General features: G+C 44.6%; 1 pseudogene; it reads left to right on the top strand.

Annotated features, from left to right (window-relative positions):
• The first annotated feature begins 999 nt into the window (after positions 1 to 999).
• LOC114912602 (tubby-like F-box protein 5) lies at positions 1000 to 2139 on the top strand (annotated as a pseudogene).
• Positions 2140 to 26335: the final 24196 nt, after the last annotated feature.

Here is a 26335-nt window from a genome sequence, read left to right as displayed (position 1 = left end):
GCTTGATTGAACTCTCCATATGAGTCGAAAGTAGGAGATTTGTTAATAGGGTCACTCCTCATATGGGACCCACCTCTTTAAGAAAGGAAAAGCCTTTGCATGGAAAAGCTTTTGTGGTGCAGAAGCCTCTTGTGTGTGGAAAGGAGTCTGAAACGAACTCTAATTTTTTGTGTATAAAAAGATATTCATAGACGTGAACGAATACAGAATACAAAAGAGAGGAGACCGTGAGTCACAAAAGGAGACATGGAGAGAGAGAGAGAAGAAGAGAGGCTTGAAGAATGCTTCGTTCAAGAAAAGAAGATTAAAGAATGATAATTAGAGGAGTTCGCTCAACATCATATTAGAGTTATTCCATTGAGGAGAGTTCTTCTAGAGGTTTGTTTAATTTTGGATTTTTTCTTTCTTGTATTAGAAGAGGTGTTTCCGATGTAGTGTCAAGGAAAGCTTTTTGTACTCTAAATTATTATTATAGTGGAAGTTTCTTCTTACTCTGATCTCTGTATAGACGTAGGCTTCGATCGAACCATAAAAAATTTTGATGTTCTTGCGATTGCTGTGATTTCTTTGTACCTTTGATATTATCATTAACGTAGTTTTTACTTTCGCTTTATCTATTGTCTTTCAGTACTCAAATCATAATACGTCTTTGAGAAACATAAAAGCAAATTAAGGACCATGGAAATCAACGGCAATTGGAAATGTTGGATTAATTGAAGGATTTGGGGATGACATGATTTTTCAAGGCATCAAGAGTCTACCTTTCACAGATGATATGTTCTTTTTTGTGCAGGAACAAAACAAAATCAGTTGGCTATGAAGGCAATTTTGCTTGTCTTTGAAGGGGCTTCTGGCTTGTGAATCAATTTTCTATTGTGTACCCGAATATGGAGAAAGATCCATTCCAAGCAGGTCTCACCAAGAGTACCTGCGGGCAATTACAACATCGCCACTATTTCTTATGAATTCAATATCCTCCGAACTTGAGGACTAACGAGGATGCAGCGTATCATGCACACAATTCCAGTATCGGCAAGTAAAGATGGTGACACTGCCCCAACTCCCACACGCTTTATTCATTTTGTCGATGAACAATTCTCCAACTTATCAGTTGGGAAGGACAAGAAACTACTTACCAAGTTTTCTTCTACAAGCCTCACTGAGGCCCCTATACCTGTTCCAAGCAATGGAGAGCCACTGGTATTAAAGAACAAAGTCCCTAGGTGGCATAAGCAATTGCAGTGCCGGTGCTTGAATTTTAGAGGGTGAGTGACTGTAACTTCTCTCAAGAACTTCCAGCTCGTGGGGCTGTGGATCCTTCCTTTCACCAGGTCTCTTTAACAGAGCAAGAGAGTAATTCTCCAGTTTGGAGAGATAGGCAAGGATATTTTCATGATGGATTATCGCTATCCACTCTCTGCTTTTCAGGCTTTTGCAATTTGCTTGACCAGCTTTGACATGAAGCCAGCATGTGAATGAATAGTGAAGATACAAAGATGTTTCTTCATTAGCTTTCCCGAATATTTACTTCCTCAGAAGTTGAAGCTGTAAATATTCTTCATGGAAACTTCTTTGCTTGTCATCCTCTGTCATTGCTGACATCTGATTGGAGCAAATGCCTGATATATTTGGGTTCAAGGATCCTGGGGGGTTTGTGTCTTTGCATATCTAAATTACCTTGGAAGTGAGGTAACCTTGTTGTTTCTTACATATCTGTAACATCTTTTTATGCACTTTTGATGTTAATCATATGGAGATTTGCACTATATTCTCCATTGCATGAAGGGCATAACTCATGCCATCAAATCTAAAATGTCGGTTCTGATTAAGCGATCTGAAGTGCATTTGTAATGTATGGAAGCATAATTTATAACATTATTACAACACACGGTATAAATAATTTATATATGCGAGTCCAGGTAGTTGCTGTGATAGTTGCAGTTTGACAATTACAATGAGATTGCTAGCATCAACAATTTTTAATATATTTTTCATTCTCTGCTGATACGTTCTTCGGAATATTTTGCATGGCTGTTGATTGTGGAAGTGCCATCTTGTTCGGCCTTTCATTTCCTTCTCTCTTCACAGCTATAATGACACCTATGGCACTGAGACTTGGAAAGGTTTTCCCGGCACCATCACCAGGGGCGGCTCAACATATTTGGAGGTCTAAAATTAAAAACTAAAATATAATTATTTAATTAAAATTTATATAAATTTTTTATTAAAATTTTATTTTTCTAATTTTTTGAGACGCAAAATTTTTAATTAAATTTTTATAATCAAGTTCTCCTAATATTTCTTTTTCAATTGATAATATAGCCAATCCATTTAATCTTTCTTGAGACATTGTTGATCTTAAGTAAGATTTTCTTAATTTTAATTTTGAAAAACTTCTTTCTGCCGAAGCAACACTTACTGAAATTATTAACATTATTCTAAAAGTAATATATGCATTTGGAAAAGAGTTGAGTCATCTTATACGATTGAGTATATCTATTGGATTGTTATCTTCCACTTGTATAATTTTTTTAAAAATTTTTAGCTCTGAAAATAAATCTAAACCATCAATATCAGAGTAGTTATTATATTTTAAAGAATACTCAAGATTAAGACAATATTCTTTCAAACTATCATTATCTAATGACTTTAATTTTTTACCACTAAATAGAAAATCAAAAATATTTTCATATATCTTAAATTGTTCAAATCTATTTTGGAGTGAAAAAATTGCTTGATCTACTATATATAAGAAATAATCAATTCTAAATAATTCTTTAAGAGATTTTGTTATTTCATTGTCAACATTCTCATCAAATTGTTTCTTTCTGCGAATGATATGCTTATCATGAAATTTAGGTTCTATTTTCATTTCAGATGTAATTTCTTTAGAAGAAATCATAGCGGATGCAAATCTATCTTCTTTATATTTTTCAAAAAAAGAAAGAAGATCTTTTAATTATTCTATAGCAACATCAATATGCATATCTGTTGATTGTAAACTTTTGCTAACTGAGTTAACAGCAAATAATATATCATACCAAATAGTCATGCCCAATAAAAATTCAAAATTTTCAAGCTCATATGTTGCTAAGCAATTAGCTTCGCTTTTAGTTTTAGGATCTTCACTAACTTCTGCTAATTCTAATAAAGTATCTCTTATTTGTGGAGCTTGAAATCTTATTGCTTTAATACTTTCAATACGACTTTCCCAACATGTTTGTGATAATGATTTAAGAGTTAGACCAGAAATATTATCTTGCAAAATTTTTCATCGTTTAGTAGAAGAAGAAAATAGTGAATAGATACGTTGTACCACTCTAAAAAATGATATAGCTTTAGTACAAGAACTAGCCATATCACAAAGTACTAAATTTAGACTATGACAACCACATGGTGTATAAAAGGATCTAGGATTTATATCTAAAAGTTTTTTTGCACTCCTTGCTGTTTGCCCTTCATATTAGATCCATTATCATATCTTTGTCCTCTTAAATTATTAATATCAAGTTCAATATATTTTATTTCATCCATAATGACATCAAAAAGATCTTTTCCAGTTGTATCATCTACTTTTAAGAATTCAAAAAAATATTTCATAATTTTGATTGGACTTGATGAAATATCTACACATCGCAATATAAAAGATATTTGCTCTTGATGACTTGTATCTGGAGTACAATCAAGTATTATTGAAAAATATTTTGCTTCTAAATTTTTTTTAATAATTTTATTTTTAATTTCATTTGCTAACAAATTTATCAATTCATTTTGTACATTATGTCCAAGGTAATGGGTATGAATTTTATCATCTTTAATATGTCGAATATGTTCTTACATTACCGGATCGAATTCTGCAATCATTTCAATTAGACTTAAAAAATTTCTATTATTTTTTTGATAGATCTTTTCATTTTTTTCACGAAAAACTAAATTATTTTTACCAAGAGTTTTTACTATAGCAAAAATTCTTAATAAGACTTTTTTCCAATGTTCTTCATCTTTATTTATTTGTTCTTGAATACTTTTATCAATTATTTTATTTTTCAATAGTCTCATTTCTAAATCAATCCATGAACACATATTAATAACATGCTCATTACTCATCTCATGACTCTTAAGTTTAGCACTAAGATTTCTCCAATCTCTACTACGAACATTAGCTAGTTTACTTATACTAGAAGCAGAATTAAATAATTTACAACAAAAATAAAATACTCTATCCAAGTCTTTTGAATAAACTAGCCATCTTCTTTCATGCTTTTCTCCGTTTGTCAACTTTCGAATATAGTGTGTAGTAGAAAAATATCTTGAAAATTCATCTTTAGAAAAATCTATATCATCAATTCTAATTTGATCTTTTTCTACTAATAAATCTCTCAAATTTATATCAATATTTGTCCATTGACTTAGATCATAAATATTTTTAGGAATGCAATTATTTAAATTAATCGATTGATTCTCTTCACTATAACTTTGAAGATTATCTTGAATCTCTTCGTTGACTTTTTCTTGTTCTAATATTTTATTATCATTTAATTCTAAAGGATTATTAACTTGTTCATTTAAAGAACATTCATCAATATTTTTTAATTTATTATTTTTATTACTTGTAAAAAATTTATCGAGAGCTCCTTTTTGAGATTGTATTAAACTTTTAATTCTTCTTTTTTTTTGAAGCTTTGAATAACCAGATTCATATTTTCGAGTTGATATATTTAAATTCTTATTATGAATTATCAAAAAGATATAACTATTATAATTATTTTATATTTCTTAAATAGCCAATACAAGATCAACAATCAAAATTTTTAATTCAATGAATCAAATATTAAATAAAATAAAGATAATATATAATAATATAATATAAATTTTAAATTAAATAAAAAATAAATAAAGATTAGAATAATAGTATCCGATTGTTCAATGCTGATTGCAAATGAGAATAATAGCACCCGATTGTTGAATGCTGTGTAAAATATGAAGCATCCACTGCAACACTATTCCATAATATTTTTATCAATTATCTAAATATAATAATATAAAAAAAAGTAACTCAAGTTAATTTTATAAAGAAAAGAAAATGACCGTTACTAAAAAAAATTTATCGTTGCAGATTAATTACCCGCTGTTAATCTGAAAGCTGCCCGCCGCCTGCCGCTCTTTTTATTTTTTTTGTTTTCTCCCACACTATCTCCCACCATCCCACACTATCTGCCACGTGTTTTTGATTTTTGAAAAAAAAAAAAACTGATGCCACAGCCCTTTCATCTTCCACTGCTCTGTGGCTGTGACCGGTCACTGACCGATCGATCGTCAGCGACGCCGCGACAGGCGACTTCTCACTCTCGGACCGAGCGGGAAGGGGGGACTTGGGGGCTGCACAGGCCACAGGGTTCGGCAGGGGCCAGGGAGGGGCCTTCTTCTGGGCTCCGGCTTTCGAGAAACGAAAAGAAATCGTTTCTAGCGGACCAGCGGCCCGCCGGCCCGGTGCACCGAGCGGGGCGGAGGGGGAGTGCCAAAAAATAAAAAAAAATGAAGAAACTTATCGGTGGAGGTCGGGGGGTGGACCGCTCACCGATGAAGGTGTGGTCCGTGTGGACTGTGGAGCCGACGAGCCATGGTGGTCTTGGACCTCCTCACCTCCTGGTGGTCTCGCCTTGCCGCCTTGCCGATCGGGGAGGCCTTGCCGGGTCGGAGAGACCGAGACTGGTGGAGCGTGGACTTGGAGGCGGGATTGGGACGCCGGAGGCGAAGACATGGAGGCGGAGGCGGAATTAGGACGCTGGGATGCGCCGATGTAGTCACTGATGGAGCGTGGAGGCGGGACTGGGATGTCGGACGACTGGAGGCGGGATCGGGATGCCGGGATGCTGTCACTGATGGAGCATGGAGGCGGGACGGTGGGACTAAGATGCCGGACGGCTGGAGGTGGAGGCTGAACCGCGATGCCGGGATGCGAGCGAGCGGGGGGCTTCCTGGGGGCGGGGGCCTAAGGCAAGGGTTTCGGTGGCCTTGCCCTTCAGCCGCCCCTGATCGCCACTAGATTCCATATATGAGAAGTCCTCTTGGATGCTTCCTGATGTTTGTTTGATAGGCAAGTTTCTGAGCTGCTCACAGCATCCTCAAAATTTTAATTGATTCGGCATTTTCCTTCAATTTGACAGCCTTACGTGGTTTGGTAGAAAGAACCAGGTGAACGCCTGCTTCTCGTCCACTGCAAGAACTCTCATGAAGCAGTGAGTTGTTGATCCTCTGCACATTGCTATTGGTGCATGCAGTGATTGCTGGAATTTTGTTGCCTGTATGATTCAACAACTGTTTCTGGATCTCTTCATTACCGCTGCTTGCTTCTTCTTTGTTGTTATTAAGCTGGTGGCCTCTGTGAGTGCGGAGGGCGCCTTCCATGTTTGCAGTGTCATGTTGTATAAACATAGTTGCACCTTTGTTCTTACCTGATAAAGTTATGATTCTTGTTGGGGTCTTACTTCCCAGCTGCTGCAACTGCTCAAGATTCAGATTTTGGACCAATTTGGAAATGCCCTCCTTGATCTCTTTATGAAAGCTTTCTCGTTTTTCAAGGGATGATGAAGCAAATGGGATACTTCTAGGTCTAGACCCTATAGTTTTCTCCCTTCTGTTGGAACCATTCAGATTTTCCTGTTGCCCTGAGCTTCTAAGTTCTGTTATGAGCTCGCTTGTGGCTGGATGCAGTCTGGTTGTTTGGGTATCAGGTTCTGCAATAGATGATGTGACTTCCCTGAACAATGTTGATTTCTTGGCTAGCTGTACTTGTGGTTTTGTTTTATGATCATCATTTTTAGTTTCTTCGGATAAAGTTTCTGACCTGGGGCTTCCAGGTTCTATAGTTTTTTCAGGTTTTCCTTCTTCTTTTGGCTGATGCGAGGTTTGTATGTTTTGTTTTAATTCTTCATCCTTCTGGTGATTTTCTTCTACTAGTGGGAGGTTGGATGGTTCCCTATCTTCTTCTGATTCTATACCTATTTTGTGTCTTCCTTCTACCAGGGGCGGTTCCTGTTTCAATACTTGGTTTGCCGTAGAATTTTCTTCTTTGATTTCCTTAGGTTCTCTTTCAAATATATGATTTTGGCTATGAGTAGTGGTAAGAACAGCATCAACTGATATTGTTTTAGGCTCCAAGTCCTCTATGGTCTGGTTTCCAGGTCCAGTTGTTTGTGGAGCTGGTTTGGATGGGTCTTGTGCTTGTGGTCTGTGTTACAGCAAGTACAAAAATAGAGCACACACAGAATTGTACAATCACACAAAATAGAAAAGAGAAGAAAAACAAACACAGGATTTACATGGTTCGGTTGAAAAGCCTACGTCCACGGACAAGACACAAGAGAAAATTTTCACTATGATGAAAAGAGAGATACAGTCACTCAAAACTCTTCAAATCCTAGTCGCAATTTGATTTTCCAAACCTCTCTCACAAAACTATCGAGATTGACAGAAAGTACAATATTTATACTGATCCGTACTGTGGGGGGCGTTGCCCCCCGTACCCTCCAATAAGGTCAGTGGTGGACTTCGGACATGGGCCTATCGGCCCATGCCCTCCACTACCACCACAAATCTCTCAAAAATTTTATTCAAGTCACAACACGAATTTTTCGAATTGGATCATAGTTCGAGTCAATAAAAAAATATTTAAAATTCAAGCCACGTTAACAGTCTGGTTGAAGGCTCAGCCTGGGGTCGCACGGTGGTCTGAGACAAGGCCTCAACTGTAGGTTGAGGTTCTTGTGATTGAGGCTCTAGAGGCTTTTAGGTGGGTGAATCATGTTGTAAGACAGAAGGAGAAGATAAAGACGGTGTCTGAGACCCTTCCTGAGTTGCTACTTCTTGTCGTGGCACAGAGGCTTCTTGGGGTGGTGAAGGAGATCTTGACCTTGTTGGAGCTGGAGATGGCTCTAAAGATCTTCTAGTAGGTGGTGATGGCAGCTGCAGTGGTGTTTGTTCTGCCGTCTGCTTCTGAGATGATCTCCATGATGGCGATGGCGATGGGGATGTTGGTGGAGCTCGAATCCTCCTGAATGGTATTCTTGTCTGAGTGGTTGATGGAGATTGGGATGGTGATGGAGGCTTCGATTGAGGTGGGGAAAGGGGCTGAGTCTGGGTTGCTGGCTGTGATGGTGGCGTTGGTGAAGCAGGAGCAGCTGGTTGAGGCGTTGGGACTGATGGACGTGGAGGTGGTGTGGGGTTGGCCCGGTTTGGCTGCTCCAGTGGCTGCGGCCTACGAGGTTGGTTGGCCATGGCTGCTTCAATGTTTTGCTCCATGGCAAGGATGAGATGAAGGAAAAAATTGAAGCTTTAGAATTAGGATTGATAGATTAATGGGACCTTAATGTCAATGACACAGAGATGGATATATATATATATATATAGTTCCATTTGTGGGCAAACGTATTAGAACAAGTTTGCATCTGATTCTTCTGGGACTCGTGGTAGTTTTTCAAGATTGGCATATCCAAAAAACTGCTCGAGGGAAACCCCATAGCAGACTTCTTAATGAAAAAACCTATTGCTTGGGAGGAAGGTGTTGCGGCCAATCCTCCCGTTGCCCGATCGTTGATGTCATGCACCTACAAGAAAAGTTCTCATTGACTGGAGATGCCTTCGGTGGGAACCCTCCGACGGTCAAGTCAGAGAGGAGACTAGGCAACAGTGAAAAATCAGGGGCTCAGCGGGGGAGAGAGAGAGAGAGCTCAAGAGCTTAGAGGTGCTTCAGAGAGCTTGAGAAAGCTTGCTCAAAACTTATCAAGACTGTTGCCTTACCCCATTTTATAGTAGAATGCAGTATGGTCCCGCCATTAATGGTGCAGACAACTGGAGAGTTGTCAAATTATCGTGGGTTGTCAAGTCACTGAAATTAATCCATGTCCTTGGCAGGACAATGCTCCATGGCGGCCATACCGCATGTCCTTGACAGGACAACTGCTCATAGTGGTTGTACGGCGTTTGGACGGGCTGGCCAACTATATATCGGTATTCGGCTGTCGAAATATCGGGTGATGACTCGGAGACACCATCGGCTGATCTGGTGCCTTGCGGAAGTCGGACATTGGCTGCCACCCCTGACAGTGAGTCAGTGGTATGAGTTCGGCCGCTCGACCGGTCGGAAACAGTATGGGTCTGTTCGACCAACATACCTTCGATCGAATATTGTCGGCAGTCGTCCGTCGGAGTCATTTTCGGAGTCGTCCGTCAGTCCGGTCTATAGAGTCGGACGTTGGTCGGACCGATCTGAGGGTAAGTCGGCGTACAGGGGTCAGTCAGTATATCCCAACAGTTGCCCCTCCATTCCTGAGTCAGATGTTGTGTTGGCCAGCGTTTCCATATGGGCGACGGTTTCAGACGAAAGGAGTGGTTTTCCATCACGTCATGCTTCGACTCTGGCGATCGTATCAACGAACGATCTGGTGTCAGACGTCCCGTTGGAAACGCGAATTGTCGTCTCCTTGGGAATGCGAACCGTCGTCTCCTTGAAAACGCGAACCGCCGTCTCCTTGGGAACACGAACCGCCGTCGGTTAATGAATTCTGAGACATGATTTTTCTGCCACATGTCAGGGGGTTATTGGGCCAGAACCATTCACGCGGATGAAGGTGACGTGGCTCGATCTGGGGGCAGGTGCGTCGAACCATCGGACCAAGGAAGGGCCCAGGCGCTGCCATGTGTCGGCATTCGAGAAACCCTCGTTCGGCGTGTTTTCATCTTGATCGTTGAAGGGCCTTATATATATGCGGCCACTTACATCCAAAACTTTATTTTTTGCTGCAAATCTATTTCTGGTGCTAAGGCCCTGTCGAGTTATCCCCTAGTTCCATGTAGTTGTTTCCGTCCTCTTCCTTTGAAAGCTCTTTTTGAAGTTTTTTTCGTTCCTGTCTCCTTACATCCTTTCTCCTTTGCCATTTTTCTTTTTGTTCTCCTTTCTGGGGCTAGTGTTATGACTAGAACCTCTCCTCGAGAAAGTCAGTTGGAGAACTTGACCGACGATTCCCGGTCGACCCCGGAGGTGGAGGCTTCTTCACTTTCAAAGCAGAACGTCGAACGGCTCAGGGAGCAGTACGGTATCCCTGAGCAGTTCGAACTCTTCACCCCTAGGGCTGAGGGTCGGGTTAACAATCCGCCTCCAGGCTAGGTGGCCTTTTATGTCGAGGACCTTCGGACAGGTCTTTGCTTTCCGATTTCGGAGTTTGTCCAAAACATCTTGGATTATTATGGGCTTTGCCCGGTGCAATTGGCGCTGAACTCAGTCCGGTTGATAATCAGTTTTGCTTTGTTGTATCGGCTTTTGCCGACCTTTCTCTACATTTCTCTCTTCCGGACGTTCTTCATCCTCCGACCCCATCCGAAAGCCCGAGGGTGGTGGTTCTTCAATCTCCAGAAGGGTCTTTCATTTATTACTGATCTTCCATCGTCGATCCATAGATGGAAGAATCAATTTTTCTTTGCTTTTTCTTCGCTACCTTGGGGGTTCCCTTCCTGTTGGAGCGACCCTCAGACTCAGCCGAATGAAAACAGTCGGGTGGAGGCTGGAGACCGAGAGGACTTTCACCGACTGAAGGATGTGTCGGTGCCGAAGCAGTGGGAGCTCATCACCGAGCAAGCTCTGTACGATGTCGGTCTGAGTTCGGTTCTCCGTTTAGGTACAGTTCGGTCTGTCGGTCATTTTTTATCTTTTTTATCCGTCTTTGGACTTGTTCTGATCCTTTGTTGAAATTGCAGGCATGCCGTCGAGAGTGAGACTAACAGATACCGACATTCGACAACATGCGACGAGGAAGAGACCGACGCCTGGGGTCGGACCTTCGCGGCCTCCCAAGAGGCCTCAGATATCATCGCCGATCGATATTGTGACGGCGGCAGCGCAGCCCGACACCGAACGTGCGTCGGGCTATGAGCTGGTCATCACCCTGTCGGCGCCGGTGGTGCCACCCGAGGTGCCGTCCGAGGAAGGGGCGACTGAGGGGGCAGCCGAAGGAGTGTCGGCTCCCCCACCCACGGAAGAGGTTTAGGCCGAAGCATGTGAGCCCGAACGACCTGCGACGGCCCCCGTCGCACCCTCGGGAGGGACCCAATCGAGCTCGAGCTTCTCGTCTGTCTTCGATCTCCAGGCCTGGGCGACCGATCGGGGGAAGGCTTCGATGGCGCCGGTGGACGACACAAGGTCGGGGGGCCACATCGCATCGTCCGACGTTCAAGTTTCTGAAGGAGCGTCAGCCCTGGCCAACCACAATTTGGCTAGGAGGTTGTGTCAGGCAACCATTCTCCCGGCCGATCGGGAGCTTTTGAGGAGTCGGCCGGTGACCGAGATGCTCTCTTCCTTTTATCCGACCATGATCCAGGTGAGCTCTTCTTCTTCTTCATTATTATTTTTGTCATTTCATTTTTTTGATGACCGGCCTTCTTCTTGCAGCTAATCTATAATATATCCGAGCTAGAGGTCGGGTACCGAAGGTTCGACGACGTCCGGGCAGCCTGAAAGAATCGGGTCGAAACCGTCGAAGCGAAGAAGGCGACGCTGGTGGACCAGCTGAAGTTGTCGGTCGATCGTGATGCTAGGCTCGAGGAGGAGATCTCCCGACTCACCAACGGCCTAGCCATCTCGGAGGCCGAACTTCAATCGGCTCGCGAGCAGATCCAGCGCAAGATCTGCTCCATTCACCGACTGCGGCATGAGCGGGATGGCTGCGTCAGGGAGCTCGAGGCCGAGCGCGAACAGCTTCGGGTTAGCCTGGAGAACTTGGCTAAGGCCGAGGAGAACTTGTCCTCCGCCCAAGCCGACGCCGACATAGCAAAGGCGGAGGCAGAGTCGGCCAAGGAGGCGCTGAGCCGGACGGTGGAGGACTTTCGTGGCTCGGATGAGTACCGGGAGGAGCTTCTCGAGAGCAACTTTGCCTCCTATCGGGTGGGGTACGAGGATGCCCGAAATGCGATTCAGAGTCTGCATCCGGAGCTTGACCTGAGTGGCATCGTCCCTCCATGGTCGGAGGACCATGCCGCAGAGGAGGAGGCCGACCCACTGCCGACGGGATGAGTTGCCGAAGGTGAGGCAGCTCCAACCTCCGGTCCCTCTCCGACCCGAGCGGGCATGCCAGTTGCTCTCGAACTCTCCCCGGTGCAAGAAGTCAACTCCAACGAATAGTCGGAGTATCTACTCCATTATCTTTGTATTATTTTGTTTCTGTTTCGTCTTTGATATTTGTAATTGAGCTTCGTCCTAATTTTGTAACCGGACTTCGGTCCAATTTTGTAAGTCACTTCAACTCAACAAAATCAAAGACTTGTTAAACTTTTTCTCGCATGCGGTTCAAGGTGTTTGATTTGCCAAGCCATCCCTGAGAGTATAGGTCATAGCTCCGACATACCTCGTTAGAATGTTTGGTAGGATCCAGTGTAGCCGATCAAAGTAGTCAGTAGCGTGCACCCCGCCAAAGGCAGTGCAAGCCACGATCACAGGCTGGCATCCCGACCGTCATATAGATAGTGTAGGATCCGATGGTCGAGAGCTGTACCGATTGTAGGTCGAGTGTCCGCCGCCCGAACCTTGGTCGGGCGCATACGTTAGGCCGAGTGTCGGTCAATCACCGAACGTAGCTCGTTGACACGATCATTCCGTAAAGTCTGATAGTCGAGTAGTGTCCGACTTATTCAGATAGGATAACGATGATAAGTTAACTATCCGTTGTCTGATCCTTGGTCGGGCATGCACGTCAGGACGTATGATAAACAGTGGCAAGCCGAATATCCTTCGATCGATCGTGACCAAGTTAGTGTGTCGCAAGTCGAACACCCGTTGCCCAGACCTTGGTCGGACGGGTACATCACGGTGCATGATAAACGATGGCAAACTGAATATCCTTCGATCAATCGTGACCAAGTCGGTGTATCGCAAGTCGAATACCCGTTGCCCAGACCTTGGTCAGGTGGATACATCATGGTGCATGATAAACGATGGCAAGCCAAATATCCTTTGACCGGTCATGACCAAGTCGACATGTCGCAAATGCGACTGCGGTCGTCTTGGTGTTTTGCCCTTCTTAGTCAAAGCTAAGTCGGTAAGTTAGCCAGCCGCGTTGCTCGGGAGTCGACTGTGGAAGGAGCGCGGCTTCAACTTAGAGAGGTTTCATTGCCAGCACTGGCCTTCCGTTAGTGTAGACAGAACGGTTCTCGTAAGAATCATGTGTCGTCGATGATCGAGCCGTAGATTCGGTGATCGAGACATAGATTCGACGATCGAGATGTAGATTCGGCGATCAAGTTATAGACTCGATGTAGAGTCGACGATCGAGTTGTAGATTCGGCGATCGAGTCGTAGACTCGGCATAGAGTCGGCAATCGAGTCGTAGATTCGGCGATCGAGTCGTAGATTCGATGATCGAGATGTAGATTCGACAATCGAGACATAGATTCGACGATCGAGTCAGCAATCGAGTCGTAGATTCGGCGATCGAGTCGTAGACTCGACGTATAGTCGGCGATCGAGTCGTAGATTCCCAACGAGATGCTAGGCCCAAGTCGGGACGTCGAGGTTCATACTTCTGGCGAGGGCCAACCCTCGATGGAGAGCCAAACTTTGTAGACTCTGGAGCTTTGAAATTGAGTTGTATTCCGAGCAAGGGCATACAGAATTCATTGATAATACAATTCAGGTTGTCAGCATTCTAAGTTTGGAGAATGGCCGTCCCTTCCAAGGTTTCAAGTTGGTAGGCGCCCGGCCTGCAGGTGTCTGCTATCTTGTAGGATCCTTCCCAGTTTGTGGATAATTTTTCATGATCTTAAGGCTTCGAGACTTTCGCCTTCCTTAAAACCAGATCTCTGGGTCTGAAAGACTTTGGCCTAACTTTAGCATTGTAGTATCGAGCCACTCTTTGTCGGTAGGAAGCCATGCGGAGTTGAACCTCGCATCGGAGCTCGGGTAGGAGGTCCAAGTCAGCTCTCCGACACTCGGAGTTGTCAGATTCACAGTATTGCTCAACTCTAATCGATGGTAGCCTGATCTCCAGTGGGATCATTGCCTCTGTCCCATAGGCCAAATTGAAAGGAGATTCCCCGATCGAGACCCGGGGTGTCGTTCGGTATGCCCACAGGACCGAGTGCAACTCTTCGACCCAGATGCCTCTGACTTCATTCAGTCGAGTCTTCAACCCATGCAGAATGGTCCGGTTGGTTACTTCGACTTTTTCGTTGGACTGTGGATGCTCGATCGAGGTCAGCTTGTGCGTGATATGAAATCTCGCACAGAACTCTCTGAAATCATTGTTGTCGAACTGTCATCCTTGTCGGTGATGATGGTGTGCGGTAGTCCGAACCTAGAGATGATGAATTTCTGGATAAAGTCTTCCATCTTATGCTCGGTGATTTGCGCCAGAGGTTCGGCCTCCATCCACTTGGTGAAGTAGTCAATTGTGATAAGTATAAACTTTCTTTGACCAGACGCTGGAGGGAAAGGGCCAAGTATGTCGATCTCCCATTGGACGAAGGGCCATGGGGCGACAATGGAAGTCAGTTGGTTGGCGGGCCGGTGCTGTAAGTCGGAGTACTTCTGACATGGTTCACACCTCCGAACCAAGTCAGCCGCATCTTTCTTCATGGTGGGCCAGTAATAACCTTACCATAGGACTTTGTAGGCCAAAGATTTGCCCCCTAGGTGACTCCCGCAGATCCCTTCATGCACCTCTCTGAGTGCATAGTCCGCATTCGTCGGTCCTAGGCACCGTAGCAAGGGAAGGAAGAACGACCTTTTATAGAGTCGTCCGTCCATCATTACATATTGGGAGGCCATCCATCGGAGTCGCTTGGCTTTCGCGGGATTTTTGGGGCTGGTTTCGTCAGTCAGATACTGAACTATATGATCCATCCAGCTTGGCTCGGTCGTCAGTTGTAGCACTTCCTCAGCCCTGTCGATGCTCGGTTGCTCGAGACTCTCCACGAACATCTGGCCTAAGGTGCCATAAGCGGATGTTGCAAGCCTGGAGAGTGCATCGGCCTGAGCATTCTCTGACTTGAGAATGTGAGAGATCTCGAAATACTTGAGGTGTGCCACGAGATCTCTCACCTTCTGAAAATATTTTGCCAAGGTCGGATCCCGCACTTTGAATTCGCCTTTGACTTGCCTCACAATCAGCTGGGAGTTGGAGAAGACTCTGAGGCTGTCGATCCCGAGCTCCTTCACCACTCTCAAGCCAGCGAGAAGTGCTTCATACTCGGCTTGATTATTAGAAGCTTTGAAGTTGAATTGCAGGGCGTACTTGGTAATCACTCCCTTCGAGTTGGTGAGTAAGAACCCGACCCCGCTCCCTTGGGCATTGGAAGCTCCATCTATGTGTAACACCCAGGTTGACCCGGGGTCATATTCAGAAGTCGCAGCTTCTTTGGAGCTCCCACCTTCCGACATTTGGTCGGCTGTCGGGCATTCCGCAATAAAATCGGCCAGAACTTGGGCTTTCAAAGCAGATCGTGGTCGATACTGAATGTCGAACTTGCTCAGCTTCACCACCCACTTTCGTCAATCGTCCTGATGTGTCGGGGCGATGGAGGATCGCCCTCAGGGGCTGGTCGGTGAGGACCACGATGGCGTGTGCTTGAAAATATGGATGGAGTCGTTGCGCTGATATGACCAAGGCAAATATCATCTTCTCCGCCCTTGAATACCGAGTTTCGACCTCGTGGAGCACTTTGCTGGTATAGTATATGGGCTGGTGGGTTCGGCTCTCGTTCTCCCGGACGAGTACCGAACTAACCACCTCTGGGGCGGTAGCCAAATAAAGGTACAATATTTCTCCGACCTCTGGCTTTACAAGCAGGGGTGGAGAAGTCAAGTACTTCTTCAAATCTTCAAAGGCTTACCGGCACTCATTCGGCCAAGAGAAGTCCTTCGTCTGCCTCAGGGTTTTGAAGAACGAGAGGCACCTCTCAGCCGATCGAGAGATGAATCGACTGAGCGTGATGATCTTTTCATTGAGCTGCTGCACCTCTTTTTTGGTGTTCGGATGTCGCATGTCGATGATCGCCTTTATCTTCTCAGGATTGGCCTTGATTCTGCATTGAAAAATGAGGAACCCGAGGAACTTCCCCGAAGCTACCCCGAAGGTGCACTTAGTCAGATTTAGCTTCATCCGATGTCGCCGAAGAGTGCGAAAGGTTTCTTCCAAGTCTTGGACATGATCTGAAGCCTGTGTGCTCTTCACCAGCATGTCGTCCACGTACACCTCCATGTTGCGCCCGATTTGAGCTTTGAAGACCTTATTGACGAGGCATTGGTAGGTGGCTCCGGCATTCTTCAGACCGAAGGGCATTACTCTGTAGCAGTAAGGGCCCTTGGCGGTCACGAAGGCCGTATGCTCTTCGTCCTCGGGCACTATCCGGATCTGGTTATATCCGACGAAGGCATCCATGAAGCTGAGCAGTCGATGACCGAACGTCGCATCCACCAGTTGGTCGATCTTCGACAGTGGGAAGCTGTCCTTCGGGCAGGCCCGATTCAAGTCGGTGTAGTCGATATAGATCCTCCACTTCCCGTTAGCTTTCTTCACCATGACGACATTTGCGAGCCATTTGGGATATGTGGTTTCTCTGATGAAGCCCGCCTCGAGTAGCTTGTCCACTTCCTCATCGATGGCCTTCTGTCTTTCGAGGGCGAAAGACCGTTTCTTCTATCTCACCGGCTTCGCGCCAGGGGCGATGTTGAGTCGGTGAGTCATTATTTCTGGAGGTATGCCAGACATATCCACTGTCGACCAAGCGAATATGTCGGTGTTAGCTTTCAACAGCTCTATCAGCTGCTGTCGCTCCAGGTCGGACAGCTGCAACTCGACCAAGACGACCTGTTCAGGATTCTTTGTCATCGGGATGGAAATTAGCTGTTCAGCCGGTTCACCCCGCTCCTCTTCCCGTTGGTCCAGCTTGTCGACCATCAGAAAGTCCTTCAATTCATTGCTTTGAGTAGAGATTTGGAAGCATCGTCGGGCGAGCTGTTGATCCCCGCATATTTTTTCAGTTTAATTTTTAGTCGGGAACCGAACCAGCAAGTGGTATATCGAGACTATCACTCTAAGGGCGTTTAGTCCGGGTCTTCCAAGTATGGCATTGTAGGTCGAAAGTACTTGGACGATCGTGAATGTCATGTGGATGGTGCTTTGTTATGGTTCGGCCCCAGCTGTCACGGGAAGGATAATTTCTCCTTCCACCACGACGGCTTCCCCGATGAAATCCACTAGGAACGTAGAGACTCTCCTGAGTCAGTCGGTCGACAGTCGCATTCGGGAGAAGATCCAGTTAAATAAAACATTAGTCGAGTTTTCATTATCAACAAGAATCCTTTTTACATCATAGTTCGCTATTATCGTCGAGACAACAACAGCATCATCATGGAGAGTTTGTATTTTCTGAGCATCTTCATCTGTAAAGATGATTACATCGTCCTAGCACGGCATCTTTGTCGACTCCCCTTCAACAGTCGTTCCTTGATTCAGTCGTCTGGAGATCATGTTGATGACTCCAGCAGTAGGCTGATTATTCCTGCCTCTTCAGTCGGTTGGGGCCATTGGTCGGGAAGGGGCTGAGCCGATGGGTCCCTTCGGTACTTTTCGAGATACCCTCATCGTATGAGGGCCTCTATTTCATCCTTGAGTTGGATGCATTGCTCGGTGTTGTGATCGTGGCCCCGATGGAATTGATAGTATTACCTCCGATCGAGGCCCTTTGCCTTCAAAGGCGGGGGCCATCGCAGGTATTCCGCTTCTTCGATCTCCATCAAGATCTGTGCATGAGGAGCGAAGAGAAGGGTGTAGGAGTCATACCTGCGATGTGTCGGTCTCAGACTCCGACATTGGAGCAATCTCGGACTCCATCGTCGGGGCGAGACCCGTTTATCAGTCGGGGGCCCGCTGGGTTCGGCAGGAGCCTGATTTTTCTTTCGCTTCTCCTTCTGGCCCGTGCCCTCGATCAGGCACTGGTCGGAAGCTCCTTCGTCCGCGTGCATGTATTTGTACGCGTGCTCTAGTAATTCGACATATATCCGGGGGAGGGTCTTATCTAAGGAATATGTGAACCGGGACCCCCTTAACCCCCTCTTCATGGTCGAAATAGCCATGTCTTCGTTGAGGTCCCGGACCTCAAGTGTGGCCGCATTGAATCGGGCCACAAAGTGTCGGAGCGTCTCATTTTCTCCCTATTTGAGGGAGAAAAGACTGTCCGAAGTTCGTGGCGATTTTCGACTGATGCTGAAATGGGCCACGAAAGAATGCTCGAGCTGTCCGAAGGAGTGGATACTCTCTGAGCGGAGGCCGGAGTACCAGGCTCTGGCAGCTTTACGAAGCGTGGTGGGGAAGTTGATGCAGAGGAGGGCATCGGTTGCCCCTTGAATTGTCATGAGAGCCTTATAGCTCTCCAGATGGTCAACTGGGTCGGTGGAGCCGTCGTAAGGCTCCACATGAGGCATCTTGAACCGACTAGGGATCGGTTCGTCAAGGATAAATTGGGAGAGAGGTTGGGTGGTCTGAAAGTTGACGTTGTTCGAAGACTTCTGACCATCCGTCTGGAGTTGGACGAGCCGACGGTCGATTTCTTCGAACTTACGTTCGTAGTCGTCCAACCGTCGGTGTTGTGAAACCCCAGGGGTTGAACCTTCCGATGAATTTGAGAGTGAGGCGAACGGTGTCCGCAGCCGCTTCTCCTTCCTCGCCTGCTCCAGTTGGGAAGGAGAAGGATACCGAGACCGGTGGGTGTCGCACCGTGGCCGCCTCGCCCCTTCTCGATGGGAGTGCTGAGACGGCTGCTCTTGAGGAGGAGACGGAAGCTGACGCGGGCATCGGCGGCTGCTTCTGGACGGCATAGGGTGGGCCGTCGGTTGTTCCACCGGTGGTTGCGGCAACTGAGTCGGTTGTTGTTGGAGATTTTTGATCGCGTCCGTCAGAACGGTCATTTGTCGCACGATCACCGTGATCTATGCCTCCGTGGTCACCACCGGATGCGGAGAGCTGGGTTCTGCTATGGAGGGCAAAGGAGGGGCCTCTTCCAGGCGGAAAGAGTGCTTTGTCGATCCGATAGCTCTCGATCGCTGAGCTCTGATTTTCGTCATCTCGAGAGGTTTTTCAAGCTCTATGGAGCTCGCTAGCTTACCTCTGTCGAATATCCTTACCTGACGTGCCAAATCTGTTGTGGCCAATCCCCCCATCGCCCGATCGCCGGTGTCGCGCACCTGCAAGAAAAGTCCTCACTGACCGGAGATGCCTCCGGTGGGGACCCTCCGACGGTCAAATTAGAGAGGAGACTAGACAACAGTGAAAAATCAGGGGCTCAGCGGGGGAGAGAGAGAGAGAGAGCTCAAGAGCTTAGAGGCGCTTCAGAGAGCTTGAGAAAGCTTGCTCAAAACTTACCAAGACTGTTGCCTTACCCCATTTTATAGTAGAATGCGGTATGGTCCCGCCATTAATGGTGCAGACAACTGGAGAGTTGTCAAATCACCGCGGATTATCAAGTCACTGAGATTAATTCATATCCTTCGCAGGACAATGCCCCAAGGTGGCCATACCGCATATCCTTGACAGGACAACTGCCCATAGCGGTTGTACGGTGTTTGGACGGGCTGGCCGACTATATGTCGGTATTCGACTGCCGGGACGTCGGGTGATGACTCGAAAACACCGTCGGCTGATCTAGTTCCTTGCAGAAGTCGGACGTCGGCTGCCACCCCCGACAGTGAGTCGGTGGTATGGGTTCGGCCGCTCGATCGGTCGGAAACAGTATGGGTCTGTTTGACCGATATACCTTCAGCCGGATATTGTCGGCAGCCCTTGTCGGCAGTCGTCCGTCGGAGTCACTGTCGGAGTCGTCCGTCGGTCCGGTCGGTAGAGTCGAACGTCGGTCCGATCGGTCCGAGAGTAAGTCGGCGTACAAAGGTCAGTCGGTATATCCCAACAGAAAGATTATTCTAAAGTAGTGGTTTGCTAAGCAACACATGGCATGTATCATCAGCCGTTCCTTCCGTCATAGGATTACTTTTCTGGTTGAGAGAGGAAGCCAAACGGCCTAAGCTGATCTTTCGGAATGAACTATGAAATATCTCTCGGTTGGGAATTTCAAGTCTTGGCCTACAACTGCCATTACCTGAATTAGTTAACCTTTGTTAACAGAGTCCAGAATAGAGGATTAGAGTAATTCTTTGGAAAAATATGGCTGTGCGTGGACCTTACACATTATTTTGAATCTTGATGATTGTTGGATAGCAGGCGTGCGTTGGATCCTCAGAGAATTGACGTCTTTTAGTTTTCTAGGTAGAGAAAGCTCAAATGGAAATTTCCTTTGGCACTTCGTGGTGGTGGGATCGTTCAAGCTGCAACCGACTGTTTTAGGCTACTCATGCTTGCTTTGATTGGTCAACCATTCTGCAGCAGCACGTGAAACTGCCTAGGTTCATAAATCTTTCTAAATGTCAATTTGTGTGGCCTCTGTGTATGTTAACTTGGGACGAAATTGGTTGCGTAGAAGGCATACTTTAGCTATGGAGCCCACACCATGCTCCAAAAACATCATTAATTTGTACTTGAAATGGGCTTGGAAGCAATGATCTTAATTGAAAGCCTGATGCCTTGGTGGAAGGTGGAAATTTGAATTTTTTTGCAAGTAAAAATGAGACATACGTTCCCATATATGTAAGATAGTTGCATCAGCCCGAGCTAATTAAGCAACGAAGAAAAAAACTTTCGTGCCAAACCAAATTGCTAGGTTAATCCCTCTCGGTAACAGAACGCAGTCCCTAACATTTACATTTCAGTAACACTACTCTGAAGACGTCTGTGCGACTATTTCTGCTGAGGCTGGTGTAGCATGGCAAGGAGTGGCCCATAAATTTGTCTTTTTTTTTGGGGTGCGGGGTGCAAATCGGATGATTTAAATTACTCTAAAAACGATACATCTATGGAAATCAAAAAAATAAAATATTATAAAATTAAATGAGAAAATCAGCTGAGGTTATCCAATGAATAGATCCTGTATGATTTCAATAAAACTTTATGTATTAATATCCACTTGATGTAGGTCTAGTTTTTGCGGCAGGTGTATCTGTGACATGAAAAGAATTTTAATCTGAAACTATATTTGTTGAGGCTTATCTAATACGGAAAAAATAAGTTATCCACTTGCTTGTGAATTTATTTAACTTCTTTTACCATGTAAATTTAGTTCCTACATTTTTTTTTTTTTTTCAGGTGGTGGTGGTGGGATTTTTTATAAAAATAATATTTTTTTAATATAATATTTTCAAACTACAATTGGTTCAAAATTATTTCTTATTTTATCGTACCACGTAAAATCGTGAGTTCAACTCACGATGTCAGCGCCACCTTAACTGAAATCGTGGGTTGAATTCATGATTTCAAATTCACATATCCATGTGAAATCGTGAGTTCAACTCACGATGTCAGCGCCACCTTAACTGAAATCGTGGGTTGAATTCATGATTTCAAATTCACATATCCATTTGGCGTAGGCCAAAAAAAATTTGCACAATTTCATTGAGATTTCATTCTCATTTTTTTTCATCGTTTCTCCTTCTCCCTCCCTTTTTTTTTTTTTTTCTTTTTCCATGTGCAGTCGCCCTTCATTTTTTGCAGCTCCGCTCTACCAAGAAGCGTGGACGGAGAGGCATGGGCAATTGCCTCACGTGGAGCTGCAGGGGCTCGGATTTATTAGGGCTGGGGGAGAAAAAAAAGAGGGTACGATGACAGGATGAGACCACGGAGTGTACGGAGGCGCCCGGGACTGAAGAGAGGAGACGAGGGGGGTTGGTGGCACCAGAGCCAGAGGAGGGGAGAAGGGTTGGTGGTACCAGAGCCGGAGGAGGGGAGGGGAGGGAGTTTGGTGCTTGTGCGGAGCTGGGTGCAGCGCGGATGGTGGGTGCGGCAAGGCCGCAATGGGGGCAGTCGCGATCCAGACCTCATGCAATGGGGGAGGTGGGAGTGGAGAGGCGGCAGGAGGAAGGGAAGGGAAGAGAAAAATAGAAGAAAAAAAAATATTTGGGAAAAAAGAAAAAAATATATATTATTTTATTATTATTAATAATTTAAAATATTATTTTTAAATAATAATAAAGTAGTATTTTAAAAAATTAGAAAAAATGATATTTTTAAAAATAAAAGTATGGGAGGGATAAGAGACGAAAACACCATTTTAAAAAAATATTATTTTTAAAAAATAAAATATTATAAAAATAATATTATTATTTTTTAAAAATATTAATTTATTATTATTTAAAAATAATAACATATTATTTTTTAATTTTAAAAATAATAACATATTAATTTATTTTTTAAAAATAATATTTTTATTATTTTTTTAAAATAAGGAATCGCCTCCATTCTCTGTTCGTGCTTATGCCAACTGTTAATGCTCCCTCGCTCGTTCGGTTCTATCGTCCACCTCTTGCTCGCCTATGGTGCCTATGCGACAACCTCCCCCCCCCCGACCGAGGGAGATAGAAAGTCCGTAGATCCTCCGCTTACATATTATCATTTTTATATAATATTTTATTATTAATAAATAATAATATTTTATTATTATTAAAATAATAATTTATTATTAATCAATAATAATATTTTTTATTAATCAAAAATAATAATATTTTATTATTAATATTATAATAACATTACATTATTATTTTAATTATTATTAATAATAAATTAATATTTTAAAAATAATATTTATATTATTATTTTAAAAATAATATTTTTAAAATAATATTTTATTATTAATTTTTTGAAATAAATATTTTAAAAGTAATATATTATAATACAAATAGCATTTTAAATTAATAATAAAAAAATATTTTTTAAAATAATATTTTGATAAAAATAATATTTTTATTATTATTTTAAAATTAATATTTTTTTCTGCTTCAAATTATTATTAATAATAAAATAATAATTTTTTTCTTTATCCCTCCTCCTCTCCAAATATTTTTTTTTTCATTTTCCCCCTTTCCTTCCCTTCCTCTCGCCGCCTGCCCCCCTACCCCCGCCGTGTGAGGTCCAGGTCATGATCGTCTGCCCCATCCCTGCCGCGGTCTCATCGTATCCACCATTCATGCCGCACCCGCTCCGCATGACTACCAAATCCCCTCCCCACCCCTCCTCCAACTCCGACATCACCAACCCTCTCGTCTCTCCTCCTCGGCTCCAAGCGCCTTTGGCACCTCCTGCACCCCGCACGATCGCCACCCGCATCCTCCGTGGCCCCACCCCACCATCGTACCCTCCCCTTCCCTCTCTCGGCTCCAACGAACCCGAGCCTCCATGGCTCTGCATGAGGCAACCGCCCGCACTCCTCGGTGGAGCGGAGCGGAAAAAAAATGAAGGGCTGCCTTGCGTAGAAAAAGCAAAAAAAGAAAAAAAAAAGAGGGAGAAGGAGAAATGATGGAAAAAAAAAAAAAGGGAATGAAATCATGAGCTCAGCCTATAACTTCAGTAAAATCGTGGGTTAAGGTTACGACTTCAATTTTTTTTTTATCCATGTCAGATGGATATGTCGATTTGAAATCATAGATTCAGTCTACGATTTCAACTGAGGTGATGCTGAAATCATGGGCTGAACCCACGATTTCACCTAGCACGTTTAAATGAGATAGTTTTCAATCCACTGTAGTTTGAGAATATTTTTTTAAAATAATATATTTTTAATAAAATATTTTCAAACTATAGTGGGTTCAAAATTATTTTTTATTTTACTGTATCACGTAAAATCATAGGTTTAGCCTATAATTTTAGTGCCACTTCAACTGAAATTGCAAGTTAAACTCGTGATTTCAAATCCACGTGTCTACAAATTAAAATCGTTGATCCAATCCACGGTTTCATCGGAGCCATGGGCTGAGCCCACTTTTTTTTCTTTTTTTTCTTTTTTTTTTTTTTTTTTTTTTTTTTTTTTTTTTTTTTTTTTTTTTTTTTTTTTTTTTTTTTGTAAATCTCCCTCCCGATCCGTGCCCCTCCCCACAGCCGTCGGGCACACCCCACACCACCCCCCCGCCCAACCCCCCCCCCCAACAACTCTCACCTCCCTGCCCCAGCCCGCTCTCTGGCTCAACACCCCCCCACCCCTCTTCTCCTCTCTGGCCTTCCCCGCCGCCCGCCCCCCTCTCTGGCTCAGCACCAACACCCCCCACCCTGCCCCGACCCCACCCCCTTAAAACCACTCCTCCACCCCCACACCCCCCCCCCCCCCCCCCCCCAACCCCCTGTGGCACTAGCTCCGCATGCCACCCCCCACCTCCACCCTTTGGTACCCAAAAAAAAAAAAGGCCCCCGCAATGACCCCCGCAGCTCTACGCACACCCCTCCCCACCCCCTGGCCCCGGCTCCACGCGCCACCCCCCACCTCCACCCGCAACTCCTCCACCACCCACCGGCGTCGTATCCGCCACCCTTCCTGTCCCCCCCAACCTCCCCTATCGCTCGCGGCATGGCTCCGCCCGCCTCCACCCCACCTGCATCATCTTCCCTAACCCCGAACCTGCCCCACCCCCCCAAAACCCCCATGCAGAATGGGCTCCGCGCCTTGCAGCCCCTTCCCCTTCCCATCCAACCCCCTGCAGCCCCGCCCACGCCCCCCACACCCCCCTCTCATGATGCCGCGCTTCTCTTCCCACCCTGCACGCTTGTGTCTCTTCCACACCGCATCCCCCGCCGCCCCTACTTGCCGCTCCTCTGCGATCCCCCATGCTCCCCACGGCTCCTGCACCCCTCTGGCTCAAAGCACCACTCTGCCTCTCCACGCCCGTCGGTCATCTGTCGCAGAAAAAAAAAAAAAATCATAGATAGAATTTACGATTTTTGATTTGATTAAAATCATAAAATTAATTAATAATTTTAATAGTGCCATACCAGTCTTCAAAATGGTCGTGAAATCATGAGTTGATCCTTCGATTTTACGCGAAACGGTCGGACGATGAATACTTTCAAGCCGTCCGTAATTTCAAAATATTTTATTAAAAAAATATTATTTAAAAAAAAAAATCCCTGATACGTCATGGGATCTCCTGCTGGCTCTGGCGTCACCGCGTCTTCCAAACTTTCTACACGCTGATATGCTCCATTTCCACCCAGGACAGAAGTTTCCTCGGTGGAAGCTGTAGAAACGCACACGCATGTACCATTGTTACTATTCATCGCATGGAAGCCGATCCCCTCGTGATATCAGCCAACAAAGGCGTGTGCTAGGCATCTAGTATCCCGACACGTGTCCTCGATTCGAGTTACATATGGTGGGAGCGTTACGTGGCAGGGGTTGTCCGCCTTGCAGGAAACTTGCAGCCACGAGTTCCATTTGAACACGCAACGACTTTTCCACGCCGACAGCGGTGCCTAATTATAATCACAGGTCACTTTCACTTTGTCCTGTGGAGATTGATACCCGGCAGCCGGTGTGTTTAGATTAGAAACTTTTCAGATAAAATAATATCTTTTTATATTTGCAAAACTAGTTCCTTTTCCCAATATTATGTAAATTCCTGTAGACATCATTATGTTTAGATATTAAAAATTTACACGCACAATAGCAATCTTGCAGTTAGGTGAGTTGCATTTCTAGGTATGTACTAGCAATCTAGTTTTTCCGGACTTTTTTATTTGAATGAGAAAATAACTTTTTTATTTTTATAACATGCACCACATCTTTTCCATACCTTTTTGACAGAATAACTTGGAGAGCATGGGACTGCTTTTCATGCTCAACGCTGTCAAGAAAGTGAAGGGGCAAGAAGAAAGGAAAGCAGAAAACGCCGGAAATATAAGGTTGTAGGTTTGACTGTCTACGCAACAAATCATGAATCATGACAAGGTCATCCTTAAACAATCTATCCTAATATAACCATATATTTCTGACAAGATCATAATTAAATCATTTAATCATTTTTTAAAAATCAATGCAGTCTTCTTTCTTAAATTAGCAGCTCAGCCAGTTTGAACGGGTCTCCATTTTAGCTGTCCAATTAGACCAATGTTTGAATCAGAAAGTTCATTTTAGTTTCTGTTGCTCATCAAATATTTAATAATTTTTCTCGAACAGCTTCTCATAAAATCCAGGACCTCGCTTTAGTTAGTTTCACCGTCTTCTAAAATAATTTGACTAATATTCGTCGCTCCAGCGCGTTCCGTAACTCATTAACTCAATCCACCTTCTTCTTACCAAAAAAAAAAAAAACAATCCACCTTCCATATAAAGCCAAAATTCCTTAAACCACTGAGAAACAAATACAGGGGTGCACACGCAAAATCCCCAAACTTGGTTAATAGGAGTCTTCCTCTCTTTTTTTATG

This window comes from Elaeis guineensis, chromosome 13 (genome assembly GCF_000442705.2).
Source record: "Elaeis guineensis isolate ETL-2024a chromosome 13, EG11, whole genome shotgun sequence".
NCBI classification, from domain to species: Eukaryota; Viridiplantae; Streptophyta; class Magnoliopsida; order Arecales; family Arecaceae; genus Elaeis; species Elaeis guineensis.
Note: the sequence above shows the minus strand (reverse complement) of the source record. Positions and strands in the feature narration are given on the sequence as shown.